Here is a 22,025-nt window from a genome sequence, read left to right as displayed (position 1 = left end):
TTTTCCATTTGTCTCTCCCTCATTTAATTTCTTTCATCAGTAATTTCTACTCCTTAGTATATAAATATTTCCCCTTCTTAGTTAAGGTTATTCCTATGCAACAGAATAGAGAGCCCAGAAATAAACCCATACATATGGTCAAGTAATTTTCAACAACGGTGCCAAAAATACACAATGGGGAAGAATTCTCTCTTCAACAAACAAAGGTGTTGGAAAAACAGAATGAAGCTGGACCTGTATCTTACACCATACACAAAAGTCAACTCAAATGGATGAAAGACTTCAACATGAAATCTGAAACTATAAAACTCTTGAAAGAAAACATGGGGGAAAGCTTCATGACATTGGTCTTGGTAATGATTTCATGAATATGACACCAAAGGTACAGGCAACAAAAAAATAAACAAATGGGACTACATCAAACTAAGAAGCTTCTGCACAGCAAAGGAAACAACCAACAAAGTGAAAGGATAACCTACAGAATGGGAGAATAGTTGCAAACCATGTATCTGATAAGGGATTAATTTCCAAATTATAAAAAGAGCTTATCAACTGTAGCAAAAAACAAGAAATCCTATTTTTAAATTATGCCCATCACTCATTAGCCCATCTCTCTCTTCTGCTCTTATCCTGAACTTTGACCAGGCTCTGTATACCCTGTGGCACCCTCAAAATTCCAGAATGCCCACAAAATGGCACCCACTTGCCTTGACTTCTTCGTTAACTTCCAGGTGATGAGCTAAGTAACAGTGATTTCTCCCAGTGCGCTGCTTGCTATCTTCCTGAACAGCAAACAATGGAAATGTAGGCATAAGGATCAGAGCTCTCAGTGCTTGTTGGAAAAGAGGTCATACATTTAGGAAAATGTCTTCCTTTCACAAAGTTGCTTCTGCTCTGAAGGATCTATTTTACCCTCCCTTTATCCTGACCATTTCTCTGTGGTGTAATCAGAATGCCACAAGTTATTCCCAGACAGAAATAACTGTCTTTGGGAGAGAAGTCAGGCTTCTGATGCAGACAGAGTGCCCACACCTGGTCAAGCAGCAAACCCAAAGACCACCCTACAATTTCACTGAAATGCAATGAGCTCATATCAGGAATACAGGACACGACACAGGATTTCAACATCTTGAAATCACACAGCTACCTGATGTTTCTGAAAGTCAGTTGACTTCTCCGTCACTCCTCCAAGTGTTCACAAACTGTGAAATTTTGCTCCTAGAATTGACTTCCCATGCCTTGAATGATGCTGGGCTTTCAAAATTCCCTGCACTCTCTGACTCCACAAGGCCAGCCATCTGTCTTGGCTGATAAATTCTGCGCTCACAAGGGATACATTAAGCCCAAGTCTTTCTATTTCCAAGGACATATGCTACATTTTTTTCTTTCTTTCCTTCTTTTTTTTTTTTGTATAAATTTTCCTGGATAAATAAAGTTGACATTTAATTCCAGCTCCATCTGGAAGATCAGGGAAATGCTGCCCTCACTCAGCACACTTCTCTTCATATCCAGGAAAGTTCTTGGCCCCAGAAGTCAGTGTGGCTTGGTGGGAAATGTATGGCTCTGAGAGCCTACAGACCTGGGGTTGAATTCAAATCCTCCAAATTACTAGCTGTGTGACTTTGGGCAAACGATTAATCCTTTCTGAGCCTTTATTTCACCATCTGTAAAGTGGGGATCTAGCTAATTCTGCTTTGCGCAATCAGCAATGCTCATATGTGAGGTAATTGATATTAATTCAGCAAGTAGAGGCCAGTATTTTTTTTAAGGACCTGAGCAGTTAAGAACGTGAGCTTTCATGCCAGAAACACTTGGCTTAGCATCCCCATCAGCACTCTGATTTTGGAAAATTTGTTTAACCTCCTGAGTTTGTTTCTGTGTCTAGAAAGTATTAACGAAAACTAATGTACTTCTTGTTGGGAGTATTAGAGATGGTTTCTGTAAAGCACCCAGCACCTGGAATGTGCTTAATAAATGGTAACTTAGTATCCTTGATGTTGCTATTATTATTTTTGGACATCTTCCCAAACACTGGCTCAGAATGCCTATTCTCTCAGCAAAATTATCTACCGATTCATTTTTGGAGACCACGCCATACTTGCGGGTCCGTGGGTTTTTGTTTGTTGTTGTTGTTGTTGTTGTTGTTTTGGCCCAGCCTGCAGCTAAATCCTGGGTATGAGGACAAGAAAGGGTTCTCACTTCCTGATTCTTTTAATTCATCGAAGACCTCTGTGGCCTTTCTGAAAAATGTTTTGGGTACCACACCCAGTCTTTCAGAGTAACCAAAAATGTGTGAGCCATGATGGAGATTTCGGATTTCCTCTTCACAGGGGAGAGAATGACTCGGGAGAACTATGTGCCTGAGGTTATGGAGGCTTATAGGGCTGAAAGCCCAGTATAATTCAGTGCTATCTGCTTGTAAGGGAACCAATAAAAACTATTACTATTACTCAGGCATTGAGGTCTCTGCCATACAGGGCCAGCTTCTTTCAAAGCCTCTCTAAATTTTCATTTGTGATCTTTATTTTAAGCCCAAATAATGTTCCGATTATTGTGTAAAGATTGTACCAAACCCATCCATCTAAGTCCTTGTTACTGAACTATTCATCTTCTTGCCCAGAGGCAGTCAACTCCTCAACCAGTCCCTCTGCCATTCTTACCGAAACAATAGTTGATGGGGGTTGAATGCTTAAGACCTAAACACACGGAGGAGGGGAAGAGTTACCCATGAAAGCACATCCAATCGACTGGCTTTACTTCACTTGAACTATGGGAGATTCCAAAAGGCATCTTTTATGAATAAGAGATTGGAAAACGACTACACTACCTTACGTTTCCATGACCACTCATGGCAAAAGCCAACCCTATGTCCAGCTGAAATGAGTATAACTAAGGAAAAACTACACCAAAAGGACTGAAAATTAAATTAGTGTGTAGAAAGCATGCATCTTGCATTGCAAGAGGATTTTGTGACTGTGCTATATTTGTCCATTATAAATACAATTTTATTTTATCCTACTTCTTAAATTTTATTTTATCTTGGGGCACCTGGGTGGCTCAGTTGGTTGAGCGTCTGACTTCGGCCCAGATCATGATCTCACAGTTTGTGAGTTCAAGCCCCGCGTCAGGCTCTGTGCTGACAGCTGGGAGCCTGGAGCCTGCTTTCAGATTCTGTGACTCCCTCTCTCTCTGCTCCTCCCTTGCTCGACTGTGTCTCTCTCAAAGCTAAATAAACATTAAAAAAAATTTTTTTTAATAAAATAAATAAATTTTATTTTATCTTATTCCAGCATAGTTAACATGTGGTGCTGCATTAGTTTAAGGTGTACAATATAGTGATTCAACAGTTCCCATCACCTATTTTACCCCTCCCCACCCACCTCCCCTTTGGTGACCAACAGTTTGTTCTTTGTCAGCACAATTTTAAATGTTATCTGTAACCGTGTCTCGAGAACCTTCTGTGTTGGGGTTTCCACAGCAGAGTACTCATATAAGAAAGAGATAGAAACATGGGGTGCCTGGGTGGCTCAGACGGTTAAACGTCTGACTATGGCTCAGGTCGTGATCTTGCGGTCTGTGGGTTCGAGGCCCACGTCAGGCTCTGTACTGACAGCTCAGAGCCTGGAGCCTGCTTTAGATTCTGTGTCTCCCTCTCTCTGCCCCTCCCCTGCTCATTCTCTGTCTTTCTCTGTCTCTCAACAATAAACACATGTTAAAAAAAATTTAATAAAGAGATAGAAACAAAAATAAACAAGAGGATGGCTCCCTCGCATGGCCATCTATATGGTAATAATAAGGGAGGGGAACCTTCCAAATGGTGTCCAGAGCTCGAGGGTGGTTGAGGGTGATTGTAAGACTGTGTCTGTGATAACTAGTTCACAACATCTGTATTTGGGCATGATGACTCACCAGAATAATATGACAATCATATATACATATACACAATAATCCAGATTACAAAACACACATATATATACTTATAACACATATTATGTAATTTACATATATACATAATAATCATATCTGCACATCTATATCTGTATCTGCATCTGTAGCTGGCTGTCACGTGCAATAGTAAGTCCAAGGCAAATCTTTCTTGGCACTGACACCCTTGGTAACCTAATCAATAATCAATACTTTATTAGGCAGTTGTTCAATCGCTTCTCGGCCTTTTGGCTAAGATCAAGTGTAGTATTAGGCAGTTGTGATTTCATAGGCAGCATTTATTTCACTCCCCAAACCTGAACATCCATTAAAGTACATTGAAAAGAAAGCCCATACTGGGAACATTTGTTATCAATTTTTAATTTAACACACAATACACTGAATTTATCTGTCTATATATATATAGAGAGAGATCTATATAATATATCTATTATATATCTCCTTCTTTTTCAATTGTCTTATTTGAACCATTAACCTTTGCTTGCTTTAATTACCAGAGAGTGGGGGCGCCTGGGTGGCTCGGTCGGTTAAGCATCTGACTTCGGCTCAGGTCATGATCTCACGGTCTGTGAGTTCGAGCCCCGCGTCGGGCTCTGTGCTGACAGCTCGGAGCCTGGAGCCTGTTTCAGATTCTTTGTCTCCCTCTCTCTCTGCCCCTCCCCTGTTCACGCTCTGTCTCTCTCTGTCTCAAAAATAAATAAACGTTAAAAAAAAAATTTAAAAAAAAAATTACCAGAGAGCGAATGTGGTATCCAACAATCTCTCTAACTCCGGCCTCCCATCCCTAGCCACCCCACCCCTCTCCCAGCAGCCAAAACAAATCTACTCTGGAACTTGTTTCCAGGATTCTCAATCAGGCTTCATGGAAAAAAATCAATCTGACCAAATCATCCTGTAATGGCAGTTGTTAAACATGCTTACAACAAATTAACAGAAGAATCTTGAGAAATAAATTATCACTCCAAATATCTCTAGAGTACACAGGAAACATTTTTGAACATTGATCATATATCATAGGCCACATAGCAAATCACAAGAATCTCCTCAGTGTTTTCTGATGGAATTGAGTTCCAGTTTCCCATGGGGTGAGCAAGAAGAGACATCCTTACATTGCATTTCCCTCTTTCACATCATCAGGGCCACCCTCCTGGTCCCTGGATCCCAGCCTAAATAAGCCATCTGCTCACAAGCCCTTATTCCAGGCTTTGTTTTCAGGGGGAACCAGATCTAGAATAAGCTCTTTCTTTGGCACCGATTGTTCCCATCCTGCTCTGTTTAGATTTGACTCCTAGCGGTTTCTCCTCGGTCCATAACTTTGTTCTGCAAGGGAGTGTGGTTTGTTAGTTTTGAGGGTTCCCAGGGTCCCGTCCACTTTAGCACTCACCTGTAAACTGAAGGTTACAAAATGCTGTCCAAGTTTTTCTGTTCTCAGACCAGTGAGTTACACTTGCCTGTGAAAATGTGTTGGGAATTTTGAGGGGTTTAGCTCTCAGATCTGCCAGAAATCCCTTTGCTTTCCCTCCATTTCCATGTAGTTGCCGATCTCGAGAAGGTTTGGTGACTCTGTGTAATTCGTGCCAACCCACTTGTATGTGGGCGTTCATGTCCATACTTTCTCACCTGGCCTTCTCTCTAGGTGGTGTCTGTTCTTTGGTTTTGCTCTCCTAAATGGCATTCCGTGTCGTTCCTTTCAATGCCACAGTCACACAGTCTGGGGAGGATGTATTTAGTAAATGGCCTGCAAAAACAGGTGATTGCAAACAAATAATGGCCATAACTTTACAAGGCACACCAAAATGAGTTGTAGACGAAACAGGATAAATGTTAAAATGTAAAAATAATGACAAGAAAGGGTAGGTAAATATGTATCCTATTTGTAAAGAGGACATTTTTTTTCTAAGCTTAAAACCCTGTGATACAAAGAAAAAAAAATGATGGGCTCATCGTATAAAAATTTCAAAACCTGATGTAAACGAATGACAAATTAAACAATAATCAACAAGCAAGAAAAATACTGGCAGTTAATATGGCGGGCAAAGGATTAATATTTTTAATATACAAATGCTATGAAATAAATCAGCACGGGTGATACTAAAGCCTATACAGAAAGACAGGCATAAAGCATAAACATGTAATTTGCAGTAAAGAAAATAAAAATGACTATAAACACAGGAGTAATTTTCAAAATTACTGTTTAGCAAAAACAAATGCAAATTAAAATAATAGGATATCTTTTCTCCCCAAATTGCCAATATCTTAAAACCAGGTAATAATGTCTTCTTAGCAAGGATGCTGGAGAACTGTCATTTTCAAGGACTGTTACTGAGAATTAAATTGATACAATATTTCTGGAAGGCAATTTGGAAATATGCAATAAAGAGTTAAAAAATATTAATGTCCTTTGACCAAGTACTTAAGCTTTTATTAAGTATTAAGTAAACAACCTCAAAAGCAGACAAATATTTGTGGCACGAATGCTCATTATCAATGTCATTTACAATGACAGATTGTTGAAATTATCTAAGTATCCAAAAGAGAATATTTTGCAGTCACTAACATATATTATCTGAAGGATAATTTTATATGTATATGCAAATATCATTAAGTATATTATCAAAACACTCAAAAGTAATATATTACCATTTTATTTGGGTTATGTGCTACATGGTGTTTTGTTTTCTTTTCCCTATACTTTTTCCTATTTTTCAAGTTCTCTAGCATGAGAAAATGTTGCCTTTTTTTTTTTTAAGTATTTACTTACTTATTTATTTTTGAAGGAGGCAGGACAAAGAGAGCCCCTGTCAGTGCAGAGCCTGATGCAGGGCTCAAACTCATGAACCCGTGAGATTGTGACCTGAGCCAAAGTCAAGATTTGGATGCTTAACTGACTGAGCCACCCAGGTGCCCCAATGTTGCTTTAATTATAAAAAAGTAAATTAAACCATTAGAATGTTACTTGGTAAACGTAGAATACAAGCAAAAGTGTGTAGTATATGAAAGTATATGATAGTTGCAAATTATCGGTGCCCAATACATCATCCTTCTCATCACAGGGATGATCCTGCCTTCACAGAATAGATCTGTCCACTTATCATGATTTCCTTCCCCTACCCAGGAAAAATATTAGAAAACACTCTCCAATTTACCTGTTTCTAAACGCTGAGCACCACAGCCCTTCTCTGTGTTCTTGTCAGACCACTCTTTTTTATTTAAATCTATTTTTTGAATTTTGGTAAAAGGCATCACCGTCTACTTGGTCAATGTAGCTGGATCCTAGGGTATCCTTAACTTCTTCCTGTATCTGGTTTTTACTCCCTGCCAAGCCAACCTTGGAATGCTGACTCAGATATAACATCAGGAAACCTGAATCGGCCTCAGATAGGGGACTCACTTGTGGTGGGGATAGCAAGAGGTGGTCCAAGAAATAGTAAACCAAATGTCTGGGCAGACTCCAAAGGAGAGATCATGTGCAAAGGCTAGAGCAGTGGCTCTCACACCATCTGTGAAATGTGTTAAACTCTAGATGCTGGAGTCTCCCCATAAGACAGGTTCATTCAACCAAAGCTGTCAGTGATCTTACTGCTAAATATAGTGGACACTTTTTCATTCTCATCTTGACTGAACTCAGCAGAATTTGACACTCACCAGGAAAATTCTCTCCACCAGGCTTCTATGGTGCTCTGCTCTCCTCTTCCCTCCTCTCAGGCTAAGACTTTTAGTCTTCTTTGTCAGTTCCTCCTACACTGCTCCTTCTCAAAGTGTTGATGTCTTTGAAGCTCGCATCCCTTCTCTTCTTGGTCTAGAAACTCTCTCTGAACACTGTTATATCTTCAATTACTTTGTACATGCCAGAGACCTCATAGATATATTTTCAGGATTAGTACTCTCTCCCGAGCCGTTGGCACACAGTAGGTGGCTAATAAATGCCCATTGAATTAATGAATGAATAAAGGACAAACATTTCTGAAGTGTGTAATTACTTTTGTTTTGATTTCATTTTAGATGGGTAGCTTCTTGGTGACATGGAAGTAATCTTCAGCTCATAATCACCATCTCCAGTTCATCCCTTATATATTCAGTGAATCCAACAGAGGTTGGAAATTGATATAAACTTTAACAGAAAGGAGTTCTCTTGGATGATCTGTCTTCATTTTGACTTGTGAGTTAGTTATCTCATACATCATCGTTTATCGCACAGTACCTAGATTACAGTGTTAAGAAAGACCTAGAATTTGTTGGGGGGAAATGGCTGATTCTAGGTCTAGGGTAGGAAATGAAAACAAGATGCACCTAGAATACCAGATATCAAGGAAACTATCAAAGACCACAAGGGCCATGTCAAAAATACTTAGAGACCAACCTGAAGAGGCTCTTGCCAGCCAAAGAGAAACAGTTCGAGTTTTAAATGGATCACTGCAATTGATTAAGTCCATTAAACCAACAGGCTCATAATGATATCTTAAAAATCTAATTGTTTACCTTCAAAGAATGATAGGAAACCAATTTATCATCTTCAAAGCCAATAGACGAAAGGAAATAAAAAACATTCATCCTTTCTACATAAATTATCACTCAATAAGCAAATTGTAAATGAGCAAAATGTCCCTTTATAAAGAGTTCTACAATAAATAATTTGCAAAGAGTGATAGAAAGAACACTGTCTCCAAATCCCAGTAAATTAATGGATCTGTGCGTTGGGCATCATCAACTTGTACCATCCCAAAAAAGAAATGACTGCACATAACATGCCTCCTCATGATAGAACACAATGCCACCCAAAGACTGCAGTTATAATATGAAAATTTTCTTGGGATCTTTTGTAGAGGATAATTGTTACAGTTAATGCAACCTATAATATACTTAAAAGTTGTTACCAAAGTAGATCTTAAGTATTCTCACCACACACACACACACACACACACACACACACACAAATAGTAATTATGGGACACGAAGCAGGTATTAGTTAAAGCTATGGTGATAATTATTTTGCAACTTATAAGTGTATCCAAGTAACACATTGTGCACCTTATGACAGATGGTAGCTACACTTAAGGTGAGCACAGCATAACGTACAGAGAAGTCGAATCACTATGTTGTACACTGAAAACTAATATAACATTTTGTGTCAATTATACTCAAATAAAAAATGTTTTTAATTTATGGGGAAAAACATATTGTACACCTGACACTTATACAATGTTATGTGTCAATTATATCTCAAGCTGGAAGGAAAAACAAACACACCACCACTTATGGTCTTGCCAGAAGGGTTAAACGTGAGTCTGATCAAGACTTTAGATCTAACCACCAACTGGCAGGAAATACAAAGGGCAAAGGAGCACGTTAAATTGTACCATGATAGTGCTGTAAAAAATTCCACACTGTAGGTGACTCTTCAGGTCAAATGCAACAGGTAACTTTTAAGAGAAGTAAAGAGATGGGGGCTGGGGGTGGGGGAAGTAGAGATTAAGAGAGACTTAGTCGTAACTTCTTTAAATGGGAAAACAGTAGTGTCTACTGATGTATCTGTATATTGAAAATATTTATTTTTTTTACATTTTTTTTAACGTTTTATTTATTTTTGAGACAGAGAGAGACAGAGCATGAACGGGGGAGGGGCAGAGAGAGAGGGAGACACAGAATCGGAAACAGGCTCCAGGCTCTGAGCCAGCAGCCCAGAGCCTGACGCGGGGCTCGAACTCACGGACCGCGAGATCGTGACCCGAGCTGAAGTGGCCGCTTAACCGACTGAGCCACCCAGGCGCCCCTATTGAAAAATATTTAAATGACACAAAAAATTACGAGATTCATTTGTATTACCATATTTATATAGTCATATCTGATTAGGGGAGACAGGTGTTGAGACTTGAATCAGCCGCATTAGAGGGGCTTCTGGCGTGACTGGCAAAGTTCTACTTTTTGACCTGATTGTTTCCCTTATAACTCATTGAGCAAACATTTGCTTTGCAGCTTCTTTTGCATCAGGTTTATTTTAAAATATATAGATTTTTTTTTAAAGAATCTATGTGTTAGCCATTATTCTTTACTGCTTGTTTACTGTGCTATTAAGACAGAGGGATCGTATTATAAATGTCAAATTGAGAAATACATTAGGTTGCATTTTTTTGCACTAAAAAATTGAGTCCCAAAGCAACTGAACAAGTAGAAATAAAGGAGACGTAAACTTTGCATGAAACAACTTGGAAGTTTTCTCGCAAGTTCAATGTGTGTTAACAGGGCGATAGAACAATTCCTAAGAGGGACCTTGGTCTTTGGCTACATTAATAGAACTACCAAACCTAAAACAAGAGAGATAGGGGCTGTTCTCTACGCTGTTTGAGTGGTTGTAGGCACTATAATGGTTCTATAGGAACCCCAGGCAGGCAAGGTTGCTCAGAGGAGATGGGCAGAGAGAAGGTTCTCAAAACCATATCGTACAAGGATGATGAAGTGACTGACGAAGGATGTTTGCTCTGGAAAGACTAGTCTGGAAGATAGGTGACCATTATCTCCAAACATCTGAAGAATAGCCTGTTGAAAAAGAGAACATAGTTGTTCCACAGGATCCCAAGATCAGTGGGTGAAGAGCCAGACAAATTTGTCTCATAAAGAATTTTCTGGCCATCAAAGTCTGAGGAAATGTTATGATTTACTTTAAAAATACAAGATTCTTGGGGCACCTGGTTAGCTCAGTTAAGCGTCTGACTCTTGACTTTGGCTCAAGTCATGATCTCATGGTTCATGGGATCAAGCCCCATGTGGGGTTCTGTGCTGTGAGCAGAGAGCCTGCTTGGGATTCTCTCTCTCCTCTCTCTCTGCCCCTCCCCTTGATTGTACATGCTGGTGCTCTCTCTCTAAATAGACAAATAAACATTTTTTTTAAAGTACAAGATTCTTGTCACTGGAATGTAATCATAGGCAGGATGACCACTTGGGGATGAATAATGGATAAGTATCAAAAGTTAGTGTAAAATGAAATCTATAGGTCCTTTCAATCCTGCAGGTCTTTGAATTCTTGTTATTCTGTGGAACACAAAACCCCCCTGGGACCAGGAGCTATAGAAATAATATTGCCCCATTTATTGTCAATTCCTACTTCATTTCCCTACCATGATAAGAATGAGTCACGGGAAAAAATACATCTTTTATGTTGTGTCATCTTATGTTAAAATGCTACGAAAACTCTACCCTTGATATGAGCTAATAGAAACAAATTTGAGGAGTTGGGCTCCTGGCTAAACACCTATATGTGATTGGGGCTCCTGGGTGGCTCAGTAGGTAAAGCATCCAACTCTTGATTTCAGCTCCGGTCACGATTTCAGCTCAGGTTGGTGAGATTGAGCCCCTTGTCAGGCTCCATGCTGACACTGCAGAGCCTGTTTGGGATTCTCTCTCTTTCCCCACTCTCTCTCTCTGCCCCTCCCCTGCTTGTGCGTGCACGTGCACACACACACACACACACACACACACACACGCTCTTTTTTTTTCAATATATGAAATTTATTGTCAAATTGGTTTCCATACAACACCCAGTGCTCATCCCAAAAGGTGCCCTCCTCAATACCCATCACCCACCCTCTCCTTCCTCCCACCCCCCATCAACCCTCAGTTTGTTCTCAGTTTTTAAGAGTCTCTTATGCTTTGGCTCTCTCCTGCTCTAACCCTTTTTTTTCCCCTTCCCCTCCCCCATGGGTTTCTGTTAGGTTTCTCAGGATCCACATAAGTGTGAAAACATACGGTATCTGTCTTTCTCTGTATGGCTTATTTCACTTAGCATCACACTCTCCAGTTCCATCCATGTTGCTACAAAGGGCCATATTTCATTCTTTCTCATTGCCACGTAGTACTCCATTGACACACACGCTCTTCAAACAAACAAACTTTTAAAAAAGTTTAAAAGCTCTGTGTGATTTTTCAGGCCCAGCCCCTAGATTAAACATGAAACAGGTCACGTTTATATATGATCCATAAAACCATAGGAGCCATTAAACTGCAAGAGCCTTGCACGTTGTGATCTCGAAGTTTGTGAGTTCAAGCCTCACGTCGGGCTCTGTGCTGACAGCTCGGAGCCTGGAGCCTGCTCCAGATTCTGCATCTCCCTCTCTCTCTCTGCCCCTCTCCTGTTGGTGCTGTCTCTCTCTCTCTCTCTCAAAAATAAATAAACATTAAAAAAAAATTTTTTTTTCACTGCAAGAGCCTGTGTTCCCTCCCTCAACAGTGAGACGGTCCCCATGTCTGCTCGATCCACTTGAACCTTGCCAGGAGCATCACTCCATGGGAAAGCGGAACAAAGGGAGCTGGAGTTTTCCTGAGTTAGGCCTCTTGCTCACGCTGTCGCAATAAGCAATTAAAGGCTTCCCTGTTGCTTTTGTGTTTGTGGCTTTAGTCAGCTACTCTGACACCCTTCAGCTCAGCTGAGCTCCGGACAAAACACACAATCATGATAATATGCTTTAAAGATATCAGAGGTTAATTTTAGATCTCATAACACACATCATTGTGAACTATTCCTGCATTCACTGATACATGCTTTTAGGGGCACCTGGGTGGCTCAGTTCATTAAGCATCTGACTCGATTTTGGTTCTAGTCATGATCTCACAGTTCATGAGATCGAGCCCTCCTCTGCAGGGGGGCCTGCTTAGGATTCTCTCTCTCCCTCTCTCTCTGCCCCTCCTCAGCTCTCTCTCTCTCCCTCTAAATAAGTAAACAAAGATGACATGCTTTTATGCTTGTTAGGTCTCCTAAGAAGGCCCACTGTAGCCAGACAACCTTTTTCTTCTATTACGGTCATCACAGCCTTGATAGCTTTTCCGAAGTCTGCTGTCAATACACAGAAATCTTACTATGACTAATAGTTAATTTGAGACTCCTCTGTTATTTCTTTTTTTTTTTTTTAATTTTTTTTCAACTTTTATTTATTTTTGGGACAGAGAGAGAGAGAGCATGAACGGGGGGAGGGGCAGAGAGAGAGGGAGACACAGAATCAGAAGCAGGCTCCAGGCTCTGAGCCATCAGCCCAGAGCCTGACGCGGGGCTCGAACTCACGGACCGCGAGATCGTGACCTGGCTGAAGTCGGACGCTTAACCGACTGCGCCACCCAGGCGCCCCTCCTCTGTTATTTCTATGTCTTGTCCTTTAACCTTCCCTGAGCCCCTTCCAAGTACTTGTCTTCCTGTTCTTGGCAGCCCCCGCATGAGTCTCAGCTTACCAGCTTATAATGGTGTAGAAATACATCATCAACCTGCCTATCACTCCTTCCTTCAGGAGAAACGTTCTCCTTACAATCAAAGTTGTCAAGGTGGGGACCATGCTGACCACACTTTAGTGCCAGGGATGGGCACGTGACTCAAGCAAGGACAATCAGAAGGCTCACGCTCAATGGCCATCATGATGGTCTCAGAGACAAGACGTGTAAGCCAGGCTGAAGCACAGTCTTCCCAAGGATTTTTCTGCCGCGGATATGGAAAAAGTTTCTTTTTCTTGTTCTGGGAACTTGAGTCCTAAAATCTATAAATTCAAGCTGCTTTGAGACAGCTTCCTTGATTGGAAAAAGCTGTCTGCTATGGGAAGAATAAGGCCAACACTGAAAGGAAACAGAAGAAGAAGACAGAGAAAAAGATTGAATAATCAACTCTTTGGGTCCAAATGTCCCTCAAGTGCACTTCAGTTATACAGTTACACGAACCAATACATTCATTTTCCTTTGATCTGAATCAGTATGAGTTGAGTTTGTCACTTGCAAACCAAGAATTCTGATTAATATATACAGTACATCACAGTTGTGTGTTCGTTTGACATAATGCTCTCCTAGATAATTGTGTTAATGAGACAAGATCTGAAATTAAAACTCTAAAGTGAAGATAATAGCATTCAATTAATTCTGCCACATATTCATTTATTCAATTGTTATCATGAAGGGTAAGATTTGGGAAAGAGGATAAGACATCATTTATAGCATAAAGCCCTGATATCTCCATTGCAAAATTCTAATCTCTATAAGATGACTAGAATATAGCTATTTCTGCTTGAGAAATGAGTGGTTTCTGCCTAATTTTGAATTTTTGCCTTATTGTGTGTTCTGAATTAGTACTTCTATGAATGGAAAATATTAATTCTCATCAGAACCCATTTGAATTCTGACAATAGTTGTGATTTATATTTGCATCTAATTACGTTTTACTAAAAGGAACAAAATGGGAGGTGGCAGAGACTGAATCCCATTCAGTCCTGAAGAGGAAAGGGAGTCTACAGAAATTATAAGAGTCTGGTAAAGTTGGACGAGAGTAGATGTGTGAAGAGCATTATATTTTCACCACCTGAATGTAACACGAGGCATAGCACTCATGCAGGATGTCAGTATTTCTTGGCTCTGGGTTCCCAGTGAAAGTAGGGCTTCTCTGACTAAGTGCACACACACACACACACACACACACACACACACACACACTTTCACTACATGCATGCTCATACACACATCAGCTCAGATACTCTCTCTCTCTCCTTCTCTGTCTCCATTCCTGGCTCTTTAAACACAAGGAGTTACCGGCCACATTTATTATCCAAAAGATTAAAAGTATAATTAAAGACTTTCAAAAGTGTAAACGTGTCTACAGATTCACTCATCCCATCTCTCCTTTTTTATCCACTCCAGGCCTTTAACATCTTCCAAACAGACACTGTATGGTTTACTAAAAACATACCAGCCCCTCTCCAAATTTCTGATGGCTGCCTTAGATATCTTATACAATCATCTACAATATTTTTTCTACATGCTGCTAGGGAAAAAATAATAATTTTCTTTGAAGAGGCTTTATGATTCTCCTTCCTGATTCCTCCTGTTCCTGTATTAATTAATCTCCAAGGTTTTCAATCGGTTTAGTTCCAAACTCCCGCTGCATATCAGTACTACCTGGGGAGCTTTCTTTGGAATCCAGGTGTGCAAGCCTCTACTCTACAGCCTGTCACTCACAGTGTGGTCCAGGGACAAGCTGCACTAGCATCACCGGAGAGCTTTTTAGAAATGTAGAATCTCTGGCTCCACGACAGCCATGCTGAATCAGAATCTGCAACAAAAATCCCCATGTGATTCTTTGCACATCAGTGTCAAATAGCGTCTACAGATCATGGCCAACAGAACTGCTCCCTCACCGCTCCACTCCTATCATCAAAAATTCTGACTTCTACTTAATTAAGAATATTATGTAGTGCCCTTCAATTTGATTTATTCTTCATCTGTAGCTTGCTCCAACAAAATTTAAATCCGATCTTAGACCACAGGAAGAATAGGCTTTAAACTTTGTAAAGGTCCTCTTTAATGTCTCATTCCATTTATTCTCAGAAGTATATTCCCTGTAGGCCTGGACCACGAAAGCGTCCTGAGCTTTATCTTCTTGTATTTCTTGACCTTTGCTTCCCATGTAGGTTTTACTTCCAAGGCTGTTTTATCTCCTTCGTGACATTGTCTTTCATCTTCTGCTACTAAATTTTCAAAATCGTTCCTTTGACAGACTTCCCAGGCTCTTGCCTTTCATCTTACTGACCAACTTTAATTTTGGGTAATATGGAGACCCCATTTTCTGTAGGCTCTCAGGCTAGATGCAATGACCTATTCCAAGTACTCAATTTCATCTCTAGGAAATTGTCAATATCCATTTTCTGGCTGTTCCGACTTGACTTCAAAATGTCTGGATAAAGGTGATTCATCAATCACTGTGACATTTTATCTTCCCACTGCTGCATGCTTGGTGTTACTCAAACCACCTTCTGAGTGGTCCTCAACTTTTCTCTTTTCATCTGGATATTTTGATGTCATATAGAGGCAGTAGATTGAAGACATACACCCAAAAGCGATTGGCTCGTTATAATGAAAGCCATACGGAGTAAGCAATGATAATCAAAATATGAGGGTTGTTATGAATGAATTCTGCCTCTGTGTCTTTGCTTCCTCACTTCCAGAAACTTCTGCCACACCCTTTCAATAACCTCTCCCATGACTAGACCCTGGACGAGGCCATCAAAAGGCATTGTCCACCTCTGACACCCTGAAGGCCAACTTCCCACTTTCTTATCAAAAATCGTTTATCGGTCAGACTTGTATTCCTTCGTCCATGCCTATTGACCCTGAATCAGGTGAAATCAGTCAGAACATGAACTCAGCCTTACTGCGGTTTCCATAGGAAATCGAATGACCTAAGAATGTCAGGATTTCTGAGGTCATTGCTAAAGATTTTGTGAAATCACGCAGAAAGGTCACATCCCATATGGTATAATAATTACTGTTCTCCAAAGTCCAGACCTTCCCAAAGAGGCCTCCACCCTCCTCACCCAACGAAAATAGTATGTAAATCAGAAAGGGTGTGAATGTACTTAAAGTATTCCAATGTCCTTATATTAGCCAAAAGGAGATGAAAAGTATTTAATATTAGACCTTGGTAAGGTAACAATGCATGCTGTAATTTCTAGTGTAACCACTAAAAGAAAACAGATATAATATGGTTGACCCTTGAGCAACATGGATTTGAACTGTGTGAGCCTACTTACACACAGATTTTTTTTCCAATAAATACAGCACAGCATTGTAAATGTATTTTTGCCTCATGATTTTCTTAGTAAAAAGAAAATTATCTTTTCTCTATCTCACTTTATTGTAAGAATACAGCATATAATACATATAACATACAAAATGTGTATTAATCTACTGTTTATGTTATCTGTAAGGCTGATAGTAAAAAACTCATTTGTGTGTGTGTGTGTGTGTTTGATTATATCTTTATTGAGACTCCTACTTTATGGGTATTTTAGCTAGATACGGACATCTAGACTTTCTTAATTCATTGAGGAAGTAAGTTCACTGCTTTCTGACTTCTTTTATTGCTCACGAAAAGTATTGCCATCAATTCTTTAAAAGCAATATGTCTTTTTTCTTTAATCGCTTTTAAGATAGCCTCTTCGTCTTTAGTTTTCTGTCAGTATTTCTTGGCTCTGGGTCCCCAGTGAAAGTAGGGCTGTATTAGGTGTGGCATCCTTTTAACTTTCCTTCTTGGGAGTCATACAATCCTTAAATATGTGATTGGCGTCCTTCCATAGAAAATAGTCACTGTCTCAAGAAGTAGAGCTTCTTCCTCATTCTCTCCACTCTTTTTTGGTCTGATTTAATGTAGGTTGAGATTTTCTTACTGTATACTTCTTCTGCTACTTTCTAAAGTTTTCTTTTTTTTTTTTTTTTCTGGGTAACGACTATATTTTAGGTTAACATAACCAGCCCCTGGGTACAGTAGTCAGAACCCTAAAGACTATTTCACTCCAAAAATATCATTTAAATACCAAACCAAAACACTGTGGGTTTTAATGGTGGTTTATAGGAGAACAGGTTATTTTATACAAATTAATAACATGCCTTTAAAACCATGTTAAGTGAAGGAGGGTCCGCAGGAAAGAACAGATCTCAGCTTGCCCTGCTGCGTGTGACCCATAGAGGGCACTGTTGTGCTCACTGCTGCTTCACAAGTCTCCGTCCTAACAGGCGGGAATAAAGGTTTACCATGCAACCCTTCATAGGGCAGTAATGGACCAGCCCAAGGGGGAACAGGTGGATAAACTTGAACTCCATTACGGATTCAGGATTTTGGTGGTAGAAACTAACCATCGTGTTTAACATGGTTTATACAGGAAATTACTTTCCGGGTTCTAGACACGTGAAATTTGTAAATTTCTCTATGCACTCATTTTTTTAATTAACATAGTTATGATTATGCTTTCTAAGAGTATCTGGAGCTGTTAACTAAAAGCCAAGTAAAGCATACTCTTTAAAAACAGGAAGAAAAAACAATAATTTTAAGAAAGTATAGTAGATGTTATCAGGAGGTTAGGATAAATTGGTTACTGTGGTTGAGAACAAGAGTCACTGCCAAAGACTCCTGGGAGGTCTGTATGGTGAAGAAACATCTCCTAGCATGTCCCCACTGGGCATGACCCGAGGACTGGCTGGGCGGAGAGATTGCTGCTGAGGAGCCCAGGACATCAGCAGGTTCTTTAACATCTCTGGGACTGTGTTCTCCTCTGTAAAAGTAGTGGGATTGACAAGGTTAACTTCAGGTCATTTTTAGATCTACAATGCTGTGATTCATCCTTGATTCACAGATCGGTATTTTTAACTGCCCCAGTTCATCCAGAGAGCAATTTATTTTTCCTCGTATTGATTTGTAGAGGAAATTTGTCACAAAGTTCTTTATATAAGGCACATTGACTAACTTAACTGATAATGTGCTTACTATCGTTTTGCAAAGGATAAAGAAATGCACATTTAGCAAATTAGAGAAAGACAAATATCATATGACTTCACTCATATGAGGACTTTAAGATACAAAACAGGGGTGCCTGGGTGGCTCAGTCGGTTAAGCGTCCGACTTCAGCTCAGGTCATGATCTCACGGTCCGTGAGTTCGGGCCCTGCATCAGGGCTCTGTGCTGACCGCTCAGAGCCTGGAGCCTGTTTCCGATTCTGTGTCTCCCTCTCTCTCTGCCCCTCCCCCGTTCATGCTCTGTCTCTCTCTGTCTCAAAAATAAATAAACGTTAAAAAAAGAAGATACAAAACAGATGAACCTAAGGGAAGGGAAGCAAAAAATAATATAAAAACAGGGAGGGGGACAAAACATAAGAGACTCCTATATAGAGAGAACAAACAGAGGGTTGCTGGAGGGGTTGTGGGAGGGGGGAATGGGCTAAATGGGTACGGGGCTTAAGGAATCTACTCCTGAAATCATTGTTGCACTATATGCTAACCAACTTGGATATAAATTAAAACAAACAAACAAACATGGTTAAAATTTTTAAAAGTAAGAAAAAAAGAAAATAGTAAAAAAAAAAAAAAAAAAAGAAATGCACATTTAGTAAGCTTTCCTCATGACCTCCTCGCATAAAACTTGAGGACAAAAAGTAAAAGTCAACTCAGTATTTCCTAAAGCTTGTTCCATTAGTCTTGGTTGCAAAATACAATTAAAGTTAAAATTTTAGGGGCGCCTGGGTGGCGCAGTCGGTTAAGCATCCGACTTCAGCCAGGTCACGATCTCGCGGTCCGTGAGTTCGAGCCCCGCGTCAGGCTCTGGGCTGACGGCTCGGAGCCTGGAGCCTGTTTCCGATGCTGTGTCTCCCTCTCTCTCTGCCCCTCCCCCGTTCATGCTCTGTGTCTCTCTGTCCCAAAAATAAAATAAAACGTTGAAAAAAAAATTTAAAAAATAAAATAAAATGAAGTTAAAATTTTAAATAATAAAGGAAAGAAATGTTAATTAAAATGTAATTACAATTTTTGAAAAGAGAAATTAAAAGATTTTAAAGATAAAGAAAGCTTTCTGTGATCAAACAAGGAGGAAAAGTCCTAATGCACATTAGCTTGCCAAGGCTCTAGAAGGATAGGTCGTAAAGACTTGTGTTTAGAGCTACGTTTCTCAAAACTTCTCATTTGCGGGGCACCTGGGTGGCTCAGTCAGTTAAGCATCAGGTCACGACCTCCCGGTTATGGGATGGAGCCCCACATCAGGCTCTGTGCTGACAGCGCAGAGAGCCCTCTTCCGGGTTGCAGACTGCCATCTTCTCATGGTATTCCCATGTGGTGGGGAAAGTGGGAAAGAGCTCTCTGGGGTCCCTTTTGGAGGGTACCAATCTCACTCATGAGGGCTCCACCCTTCTGACCTCATCATCCCTCAACGATCCCGCCTCCCACTACCATCACAGTGGGGGTTAGGATTTCAACAGGTGAATTTGGGGGGACACATTTAGGAATAATTGGTTTCATGTAAATGTAAAGCTTTAAAAAATGTTTATTTTGAGAGAGAGAGAGGGTGCGTGCGCACACTAGTGAGGGAGGGGCAGAGAGCGAGGGATTCAGCAGATGGCAGCTCTCGCATTCTGGAAGCCTTCCCTTCGGTAGCATTTGTGTCGTTGTGGTTTCTAGTTCCCCTCTTCCATCACTGCCGTCCCTCCCTCCCTCTTCTTTCCCCTTCATACTTCCAAACAGGGTGTTCCTCTGTGCACCAGGTCTCCCCATCCCTGCCACCCGTCCGCTCTCTCTGGGTCACCTTTTACTTCCCCCACAGTGTCAATGTCATCTTTGGGTTGATGGCTTCACAGTGTTATCTCCACCCAGCCCCTTGGTCATATCTGACTCCCCCTTTCTCACTGTGCCTCTGAAACACACTTCCCTCCTTCCTACCTCGGGGACTTTAGACTTGCCTTATCCAGCATAAGCAAGGGCCCTGCCAGTCATTCTCAATCACATACCCTATTTATTGTCCTTGTAGTACTTGCTGTAAGTTATCAACATTTTGCGTATTTATTTGTTACTTTGTTGTTTGCCTCCCTCAGTAGGAGGCAATCACCTGGAGTGCAGGACCATATCTGTCTGTTCTCCCAAGTATCCAGAATGGTGCCAGGCACATAGCAGGTGCCACTACATTTTTGTTGGATAGATGAATATGATTCTTGTGGCTTCTTAAGCTAAGAGTCCCCTCACACTGTTCTCTGGTGACTGAGTCTAGAACATAGAGTCTGGAACACCTCAAAAAAATGGAGAGTTAACAGAGCTTTTAGATGTCTCCCTGAAGGATCAAAGCTTCAAGGGAATTTGGGAGAACTGGGTGGGAGTAATTCCCAGTCTACTTCTCTGAAGAGTTCCCTAAAATGCCAATTCTGACCCATTGTATTTTTCCAAAAATAGCCATTAAAATACCTCCCATTCCACATACTCTTCTTGAAATGTGGCTTTGATACTCCTCCTATTGAGAGGTAGCATCTATATTCCCTCCCCCTTGAACCCTGATGGGCTTATCATTTTAGCAATGACATTGTATCTTAAAAACTCCCTTGAAGAAATAAGCAAATATGAAACAAGGCTACGTCATAAAAGGCACTACAGGTTTGGGGCAGCTGGGTGGCTGAGTCAGTTAAGCGCCCAACTCTTGATATTGGCTCAGGTCATGATCTCAAAGTTTTGTGAGTTCAAGCCCTGCGTCACACTCTGCACTGGCAGCATGAAGCCTGCTTGGGATTCTCTCTCTCTCTCTCTCTCTCTCTCTCCCCCTCCCCCACTCGAGCTGCCTCTCAAAATAAACTTTATTTTTTTTTAATTTTTTCATGCTTATTTATTTTTGAGAGAGAGACAGAGGGCAAGTAGGGGAGGAGCAGAGAGAGAGGGAGACACAGAATTTGAAGCAGGCTCCAGGCTCCAGGGTCAGAGTTGTTAGCACAGAGCCTGTTGTGGGGCTTGAACTCACGAACTGAGAGATCATGCCCTGAGCTGAAGTCAGCTGTTCAAACGACTGAGCCACCCAGGTGCCCCTAAATAAACTTAAAAAAAAAAAAAGCAATACATCTTTCATCTAGTTCTCTGGGAATGCTTGCTCTTGAAACGTAGCTGCCAATCTACGAGAATGCTCAAGCAGCCACATGGAGAGGCCGTTAACAGACGCTCTGGCCAACAGCCTCAGATGCAGTAGCAGAGGAAAGCCAATGTCGGCCACCAGATGTGTGAGGAAGCCTGACAGATGATCCCATTCCCCCAGTTATCATACCCAGCCTTGGAGTCTTCCTAATTGAGGTCCCAATAATATAACAGAGGTAAGCCATCACCAAATCTCCCCTGTCCAAATTCCTGATCTACAAAAATCTGTGAGCATTATACAACAGGTATTTTTGTTTGTTTGTTTCTTTGTTTGTTTATTATTTAAGTCCACGTTAGTTAACATACATTGCAATAATGGTTTCAGGAGCAGAACCCAGTGATTCATCACTTACAAACAACACCCAGTGCTCATCACAAAAAGTACCCTCCTTAATGCCCTTCCCATCTAGCCCATCCCCCCACTCAACACCCCACCAGCAACCCTCAGTTTGTTCTCTGTATGTCTCTTACGGTTTGCCTTTGTCTCTGTTTTTATCTTATTTTTCCTTCCCTTCACCTGTGTTCATCTGTTTTGTTTCTTAAATTCCACATATGAGCGAAATCATATGATGTTTGTCTTTCTCTGACTTATTTTGCTTAGCATAATACACTCTAGTTCCATCCACGTTGTTGCAAATGGG

At 40.7% G+C, this 22,025-nt stretch overlaps 1 pseudogene; it reads left to right on the top strand.

Annotated features, from left to right (window-relative positions):
• The first annotated feature begins 4,156 nt into the window (after window positions 1–4,156).
• Window positions 4,157–4,237, top strand: LOC125147695 (uncharacterized; annotated as a pseudogene).
• Window positions 4,238–22,025: the final 17,788 nt, after the last annotated feature.

This window comes from Prionailurus viverrinus, chromosome A1, assembly GCF_022837055.1.
Source record: "Prionailurus viverrinus isolate Anna chromosome A1, UM_Priviv_1.0, whole genome shotgun sequence".
Taxonomy (NCBI): Eukaryota; Metazoa; Chordata; class Mammalia; order Carnivora; family Felidae; genus Prionailurus; species Prionailurus viverrinus.
The sequence above is the reverse complement of the archived record's forward strand: the minus strand, read 5'-3'. Positions and strand labels throughout refer to the sequence as shown.